The sequence below is a fragment of the Tenrec ecaudatus genome, chromosome 2, assembly GCF_050624435.1.
Source record: "Tenrec ecaudatus isolate mTenEca1 chromosome 2, mTenEca1.hap1, whole genome shotgun sequence".
Classification (NCBI taxonomy): Eukaryota; Metazoa; Chordata; class Mammalia; order Afrosoricida; family Tenrecidae; genus Tenrec; species Tenrec ecaudatus.
In genome coordinates this window covers 101,276,636-101,286,125 of record NC_134531.1, presented here as the reverse complement: position 1 = coordinate 101,286,125, position 9,490 = coordinate 101,276,636, and positions in this window count along the sequence as shown.

Below are 9,490 nucleotides of genomic sequence, written 5' to 3'. Positions count from 1 at the left end.
GGCAGCACCAGGGTGCAGCTGCCTTAGCCAGTTCCCTGCTTTAGCTGTCAAAGCTCACTTCCTGCAAGACATCCTATGGAGAGCCCACATGAACCTACCCTGATGCAGCCCTGGGTGCTGGAGCAGCCGTGTGGAGACCCCTGCCAGCCCTGAGATGCTTACACATTCATGGACTCAGCTTTCTTCCTGCATTCGGCATCATCGTGTCTGTTTTGTGAGATGGAGGAGGGCTTTGTGGATTGGTGTCGGACATAGGGTTTAACGTTGGACTTGTGGGCTTGGGCAGTCCTGGGTTGGGATGTTTTCTTGATGTGTACTTACCCTTTACATAAAAACTTTCTTATATATGTGTTTCTGTGGATTTGTTTCTCTAAAGTATGCAGACTAATACAACATATATTCTGTTATCTTAATTACTAAAAGTATTTTATTTGCCAGGATGATTCTCTGTCTATGTTAGAATGATTTATCCTCTACAAAGTATCTCTTTAAAGACATCTTAATATTCATGATTTTAATTTTGGCAAAAGGACACTTAAATTAATAATGGATTTTATTTTATATTTAGCAATATGTTGTGTTGTTCAAGTGGTCCTCACCCATTATGCAAGTGGCTAAGTGCTCAATGAAGGCTGGCACTTCTAACCCAGTTTTCTCTGAAACAGGATGGGAAGGCCTGTGTCTAAGCGATTGCAGCATTGGAAACCCTTTAGGACAATTAAACCCTATCCCCTAGGTCACAACGAGTCGGAATCGCTTCCACGGCAGTGAGTTTTTGAATCTCAGCCAGCTCCAACTCATGTTCATTTTTTTGCATAACAGAATGAAACATGGACCAATCTTGTACCATCTTCACGGTCATTGGTATGTTTTAGTCTATTTTGTACCATTTGTGTCAATTTGTCCAAGTCAGTATCTCTCTTCCTCTTCTCTCAGATTGGTCTTTTTTAGAGATTAGTATTTTAAACATATATTTTTAGTGATGGCTATTTTCTTTTTTCTCTATCTTTTTTTATGTACGGCAGTTTTATTTATTTTATTTTTCTTACTTTTATTGGGGCTCTTACATCTCTTACCACAATCCATACATTCATCCAGTGTTTACCCCACCTATCTTATCTAGATAGACATGCAGATACATTAATAAGTGCAAAAGCCAGGGAAAATTAAATAAAACAATAAAGGAAGTCAAAACCAATAGAACAACAATAAGAAAAACAAACAAACAAAATAACAGTAACAAAAAGAAAGTCACTGACAAAAATAAAAAAACCTATAAATAGTTCAAGGTCTGTTGGTTGGCCTTTACAAGTGTTTTCCAATCAAATCTGATGGGGTGCCATACTCTGCCTCCAAAGTCCATTTTTGGTATTTCCAGGAGATTTCATCACTCTGCTCTCCTTGCTGCTATGTAGCCTGCCCTCAGTGTTTCACCCGAGCATGATGATGTCAAAGTGTGCACTCTTTTCACACTGTGTCTCTAACGTCGTCCCCCGAAGCACTGTTTTAGTGAGGGACACCGTTTATCGTGGTGGGGCCAGCCCTATGGTCCTTTCTGTGCATTGTATCCTCTGAGCAGGAATATTGTTTTCAGGGCTTAGTAGGACAGTATGGCGTCTCTTCCCTCTCCATCCCTTTTTGTTTCTCCCATGTGCTCAGTCTGACACACCCGTTTCCCCAAGCTGTAGCCCAAGTGCTGTCCTGTGATGTGCATTTTTTGAGGGGTGAAAAGGAGGTATCCACATTGTGGCCGGCCCCACAGACCTCTCTATTGGTTCCCTGGCACATGCTGGTATGTTGTATTCACTTCCTGGTGCATCCTGTTGAAGCCTGATCTCTCTCTCCTTCTCCTGTGGAGATGTAAACAATACCCTCCTCTTGAGTGTGTTAGTTCCCTGCTTCCTTCCCCACCCATGTCTTTTTTTTTCCCCTTGCTTTTTTTCCTCCCTCTTATTTAGTTGACTGCCATAAGTATCCCTGAACTGGGCTTGGTCACCGCCTTAGTTGCTAGACCTCACCTCAGGGATGTGTGCATATAGTAGCTTTTTTATTTTTTTTAAAGCTTACCTCAGCGGACTCATGTGATACTTGTCTTTTTGTGCTCAGCTTACTTCACTTAGCATGATTTCCTCCAGTTCTTCCCATGCAGCAATGTGCTTCATGCGTCCATCACTGCTTTTTAGGGATGCATAATACTCCATTGTATGTATGTACCACAGATTTTTTTTTTTATCCATTCATCTGTTGATGGAAATTTGGGTTGTTTCCAACTTCTTGCAATTGTAAATTGTGCCGTGATTAACATCAGAGTACAATTGTCTGACCGTGGTTTGTCTCTTGTCTCTTCTGAGTATATGCCAAGTAAGGGGAAATGGTGGGCCGTATGGTAGCACAACCTCCACCTGTTTTAGATATCACCAAATCGATTTCCATTTTAAAGGCTGCACATACCTACAGGTCCACCCGCAGTGAACAAGAGTTCCTATCTCCATGCAGCCCTGCAACACAAGTTGCTTTCTGATTTTTTTTTATCTTTGAGAGTGTTAGGGAATCCCTCATATTTGTTTTAATTTGCATTTCTCTTATGGCTAATGATCAGGAACATTTTCTCATATGTCTATTGGCCATTTGGATTTCTGCCCCTGTGAAACATCTGCTCAGGTCCTTTGCCTACCTCCTTAGTGGGCAGTTAACTTTTTTCTTATTGTAAGCTTGCAGAGTATTGTAGATTTTAGTAATAAGGCCTTTGTCTGATGTGCCATTGCTAAGGATGTTTTCCCAGTCTGGGGGCTCTCTTATTACTCTGTTGATGAATTATTTTGATGTACACAGGTGATTTATCTTCAGTATATACCACTTGTTAATTTGTGACTCCTCTGTATTTATATCTTTCTCTGTTTCTGATAGCCTAGGTATTCCCTGTGCCAAGGTTCTCAGGTTTGTCCCAATTCCCTCATTAATGGTCTCAATAGTTTGGGGTTTTACCTCAAGATCTGTGATCCACCTTGAGTTTATTCTTGGACATGGAGTGAGGGAAGGGTCTTGCTTCAATTTTCTGCAGGTAGATGTCCATTTTTTCCAGCACCACTTATTAAAAGGGCATCTGCTTCCCCTTTGATTTTTTGGGACCCTTATCAAAAATCAGTTGTTTATATGCTGATGTTTTTATTTCTGGGTCTTCAGCTCTTTTCCATTAGTCTGAATGTCTATTGTTATACCAGTACCACACTACTTAGACCACTGTGACTGTATAATACATGCTAAAGTCAAGTAGAACAAGCCCTCCCACTGTGGCCTTCTTCTTGAGGAGTTTTCTGCTAATTCTGGGCTTCTTTCCTCTCCATATGAAGTTGGTAATACATTTTTCCAATTCTTTGAAGAAGGATGATGGTATTCATATTGGGATAGATTGTTATTATCTTGTATGTGGAAATGGTAATTCTTCTAATTGGGTTATTGAAGTTAAATAAAGACATGGATATATATTGGCCCTCATATTCTGTTAGAAATATATATAATGTGAAGAAGTTTTATAATCTTCTAGTTTACATTAAACAACGTGTTATGCCACCTTACTTTCTTTTAATGTAGTCTCAAAAACAAAATATTTTCATTTAAGTCACCAGAATTATCAGATATCCCACAAGCTGTGATCATGTCTTTGTGGTATTACATTTTGAGTTAGAAAAACAGAATAACCCTCCCCAAAAAGTCCTTTTAATTTTTCATATTTTGTAAAGCTAAAACTGACACTATCTGAATTACAAATGCAACTGATAAACTTAAAAGAAAGGATAACTTCTCTCTCTGCCATTCAGTTGATGCTGACTCAGAGTGGCTGAACAGGACAGAATAAAACTGCCCCTCTGAGGTTCTATGAGACGGTAACTCTTTATGGGAGTAGAAAGACCAATCTTTCTCCCACAGAGTAGCTGGTGTTTTCAAACTGCTGATCTTGTAATTATCAGCCAAACTTGTAAGCTGCTAAAAAAAATTAAAAACTTGTAACCCGCTATGCCAGCAGAGCTCCTCAGAAGAATGAATACACAAACTTAATTTTGTTCCCTAAAACATTATATAACAAAGTAAACGTTGGAGCACAAATATGAAATTATGGAGTTATGAAAAGATAAAAGGAATAAACAGTGTAGTAATAAACTAGACATAAAGGAAAAAATGGATGATCTGCTCTAGTCATAGGCAAGAGTCTCCATCAGCCTTATTATCAGGCTGAGACCACGGTAATCCTGACTATGCTGGTTCAAATTCCACACTTGGTCAGTTGACCACCCTATAGGCAACACTTGAATTTTTTTCTGGGTGCACGTATTTCTTACAGGTTCCATTACAGAAATGTCTTCCCTGGCTTTTTTTTTTTTTTCTTAATTGTTGGTGGTCTTTTCTTTCTTATGTATTATCAGTATTTTTGCCTCTATACTATTATGTTTTTACCCTTACTACCTTAGTGCAATTTTGCTTTTTATTGTTTTCTGTTGGGTCTCTGAATTGTGAAGCATAGGAGAAGTAGATGCATAATGATAATAACAGATTATTATCCATAATGGAATTATTTCCGGGGATTCAGAGTGGGGGGAGATAGGGAGGAAAGGGGGATTTGGGGAGTAACTAATGAAGATTGGAGGGGGAAGGAACACTAAAATGGACTGTGCTTGCATAAATCATCTTAAAGGCAATTTAATTAGTGAGGGCAGATGTGGAGATGCTCTGAAATTGATGTGGGGCATATTATACAATTCTCCATGATATGATTGAATGACTGAACTATTTAATAATATGATATGTAAGCTACTTGCCAATGAAACTGCTGGAAAAACAAAAAAATAAACTGAGAAAAGCTCCTTAAATGAAGAAGTTGGTAGTTCTACAAATAAATAAACAAACAAAATAACAAATAATTTGAGGATGGTTTTCAAACATGTGGTAACTTTTGAATTTATAACAATAAGGCTAGTACATTTTAGGATTACTTAAAATCCTATCCACTGACTATTATTGTGGCAAGACTACTTGCCTTTTTCAATTCTCTAACTGGTACCTTGCGCAGCAGATTTACCCAATGAAACGTGTCCTTCGATCTTTTGACTGTTATCTCCATGACCAATGGTTGCACATTCAAGTAAGACAAAATCCTTGACACCTTCAACCTTTTTCTCCATTTCTCATGATGTTATCTTGGGTCCATTGTAAAGATTTTGTTCTTCTTTACATTGAGCTGTAATCTGTACTGAAGGCTGCAATCTGATCTTCATCAATGAGTGCTTCAAGTCCTCCTCACTTTTTAACAAGCAAGATTGTGTCATCTGCATATCTCAGCTTGCCAATAAGCCTCTTTACAACCCTGGTAACTCATTCTTCGTCATATGACCCAGCTTCTCTAATGGTCTGCTCACCATGCAGTTTGAATGAGTATGGCTCAATGATATAACTCCGATGCACACCTTTCGCATGGAAACCATGCAGTAGTTCCTTGTTCTGTTCACACATGTGCCTTTTGTTCTCTGGACAAATTGTGAAGAAACACAAGTAAGTGTCATGGAATTCCCATTCTTCTCTTCTATTGTAAAAACCCAATAACCAAAGATGTCCAGGCAGTTCAGCATTAGACTACCACCAGCAGTAACCAAAGGAGGAAAACAATGAAATTTTACCTCCTTCAGTATCGTGGTTATCTAGCTGCCAAGTCAAAAGGAAGTACCAATGACCAGCACAGCCAGCATAAGATAATAAAGTATTTGAGATAATAAAATATTTGAGGCACCACACGCATGCACACTGGAGCTATTTTCATTGCCCTGGTCTGTCAGAGTTGGGTCCAGATTGTTTGGTCTCAAACTAACACGAAGGCAGGTGATAAACCCCCAACGCTTCCGGCAAAGGCTGTCCCTGGAGAACAGCATGATCTCAATGTGCTGGACTGTGGCTCACAGCAAGTGCAACCTTGACATTGAACCTGGGCGATTATATTGATGCGGAACACTTGGGTGACTTCCACGGGGCCTACAAGAACACTGAGGAGCTTCCATCTAGAACTGTGTCTGGAATCATCACACCTATCTAAGACCAGCATGAGCAGCCCTCCCCAAGAGAGGTCCCCACTGCCACTGCCAGAGAGGTGGACACACTCCAGATTCTCCACATCCCTGGGGTCAGCCCACCCCTCCAATTATCTTAGAAAGTTCCACTAGTGTCGAGTTCCCATGAGCGCCACCTGGGCATTGGGGGTCACTCTGCAGCCAACCTAAATCTCTTCATCCAGATGGAATGCAGTGAGCGGATCTGGACCCTTTCAGCCCAGGATGGAGAAACCTGGGAAACTTCCCACTCAGCTTTGGACTCAATCTTCCCCCAGTGGTGTTGGGAGCAGTGCTAGTGTCCTCTGCAGTGTGAAACAGGACTGAACAAGGAGGGAGGTCATTGGCTCACTACTGTTATCTGCAGAGGCAGGGAGAAGGTCAGTCCCCCAGGTCCTACCAGGCAATACAGAATCAGTGGCTTTTGGAAGGATTTTTTTTCTGTCCTCTGCAATACAGAGATGTAATTAGCAGTTCACATTCCCCAGGGAAGGGGTGTGAGCAGTGTATGTAGAAGTCAGGATACTGAAATGTGTCTGCATTTACTTTTCTTTCCCCAAAGTTCCTTTGCAGAGGGTTTCACAGAGGTTCTGACTACAGGCCATATTGCTTTCTTCCTCCTCATCTTGTTTTTTCACCTCTTGCCTATCACTGTCGAAACACTTTACTCAAGACTTCTAAGAAGATGGCACTGAAGTAGAAGGCCCTGCTTAGATGCCTCTGTGTGTGACTCAGAGAACAACTGGTTAGGAGGGCAAGTAGGGGAACCTGAACACAGGGCCTACATTCTCAGCACTCAGACTCCCCATTCCAATTCTCACTGATGGGGAACACAGCAGAATGAACTGAGGACCCCTTCTCCTGCACCACTGAAGCTCTCCCTCCAGTTCCCGTGAAAATCCCAAACCCCTACCCAAGCAAGCCAACTCGGGGATTTTTAGAAGTGGAACTCAGAAGCAGGGCACCACAGGAGCAGTAGAGAGTTCCCACCCATGGGGAACATAGTAGGACACAGAAAAGGATGGTTTAAGAAAGAAAAAAGAAAGAAGAAAGAAAGAAAAGGATGTTAAACACTCAAACAGACTCTATGAAGCTAATATAACACTGATACCAAAGCCAGGCAAGGATCCCACATGAATAGAGAACTAGAGGCCAATATCTCTAATAAACATCAATGCAAAATATCCTTTACAAAATCTTGACCAATAGAATGCAAACTATATATATATATATATATATATATATATATATATATATATATATATATATATATATATTCCATCACAAACAAGTGAGATTCATACTAGGGATGGGGGGATAGTTCAACATCCAAACAGCCATCAACATTATCACATTGACCAAAAAAAGAGACAAGAACCACATGAAAACATCAATCGATGCAGAAAAAGCAACAATATTCAACATTCATTCCTAATAAAAACACTCCAAAAATAGAATTAGAAAGAAATTACCTCGATATGATAAAATTTATATATATGAAAATCCAATAGCAATGTTACAATCAATGGAGAAAAGATAAAAACAATTCCCACTGAAAAAGGGGGGTCAACAAGGATGTCCCTTGTCCCCATTTCAATAGAAGGATATCAAAGGTATATGAGGAGATATAAGAAACCAAACAAACAAACCCAGAATTATGCTTGGCAGAGTGGAGCTTTCTTTATGCGCATATTGTTGACTAGGCTAGCTGCCAGCAGCTCACCCTGAGTTAGTGCACCCAGTGGCGTTGCCTGAAAAGGTTCTCTCTGGCCTCAGTAAAATTGTCCTAAAAGCAGTTTAACTCATGCCTCATTTTTTGTGTGAGATGGCCGATTCAAGAGAACAGAATGAATCTGTAAAATTTCATTCCCTACATAAGGATAATGCTTCAGAAACTTTTGTGATATTAAACAGAATTTACATGGACAGTGTTATGGGGAAAATTTAAGTGTGAGCGTGGTTTTCTAATTTCAAAAAAAGGTAAAATGTCGTTTGATGACAACCTCATTCTGGACATCCTGAACAGATGAAAATGTTGACTCATAAGTGCATTTAGAATGTGTTCCACCAGGTCAGATTGTTAATCAAGCTTTCTATTTAGAGGTTCTAAAAAGATTGCAGAAAAGTGTGTGACAACAAGGGTCGAATATGTGGCAGATGGGGGACTGGTTTTGCTTTCATAACAACGTACCTGCTCACGCAGCCATCTCAGTGTGCCAGTTTTTGGCAAAGAGCAGCATACCTCTCTGGCCCCATGCACCTTACTCACCTGACCTCATTTCATGTGACTTGTTTTTGTTTCTGAAAATGCAGAGAGACAAGAAAGGACGGTAATTTAATGACATCAAAGAGGGGAAGAAAAAAACAAGGGAGGTGCTGTCAGCCATGAAAACAGATGAGTTTGAAAATGTTCCCAAGAATGGAATCACAGATTTGACTAATGTAATAAGTATAATGTAGAGTACTTTGAAGGTAAAAAGTTTGGGTTTTTTTTTAATTAAATATGCATCTTTGAAAAAAATCCGCTGGTAAGTGGGGGGAGAACCCCTCATATGACCGGGGAAAGAAGTGAAATTATTGTTATTTTCAAATGGTATAATTTCATAGAGAAAGAATCCCAATGGCACCACTATAGGATTGCTGTAAATGAGAGAGAAATCTGGTATGCTGACAAAATACAAGGTCAACAAGCAGAAGTCAATTGAATTGCTATGCAACAGAAAAGGAGATTAAGAAGTTATTACCCTTCACTATACCCTAGTAAGAACTGAAATATCTAGAGTTATACCTAAATAAAAAAATACCTGTAAGAGGAAAATTATAGAACATTAATAAAAGAAAGCAAAAGGGAACTCCACAAATGGAAAGGTATCTCATACCCATGGATCAGAAGACTCCACAAAAGGAAGAATATCCCTAACCTGTGGATTGTAAAGATGTCAATCTTGCCTCAAGTACTGTGTAAGTTCAATGCAATCCCACTACATATTCCAGCATCATTTTTCAAAGAAATGGAAGAACTTAATACCAGGTTCATATGAATGGAGAAGTCCAGAATTGGTAAGGAACTACTCAAGAGGAAGAACAAATGGGTAGGCTTGCACTAACTGATTTAAAACTTATATAGCTACAGTTTTCAAAGCAACATGGTTCTGGTATAATGCTATTAACTTGGACCAATGGATAAGAACAGAAAATCCAGAAATTAAAACAGTAGCATACAGACAACTGATATCTTATTATAAAGCCCGCCCCAAAATAAAATGTGAAGCAGATGCTCTTTTTAACAAATGGTGCTGGAAAAACTGGATTATCAACCTGCAGAAGAATGAAACAAGACCCTGACCTCACTCCATACTCAAGAACAAACTGAAGGTGGATCACAGCCTTGAAGTAAA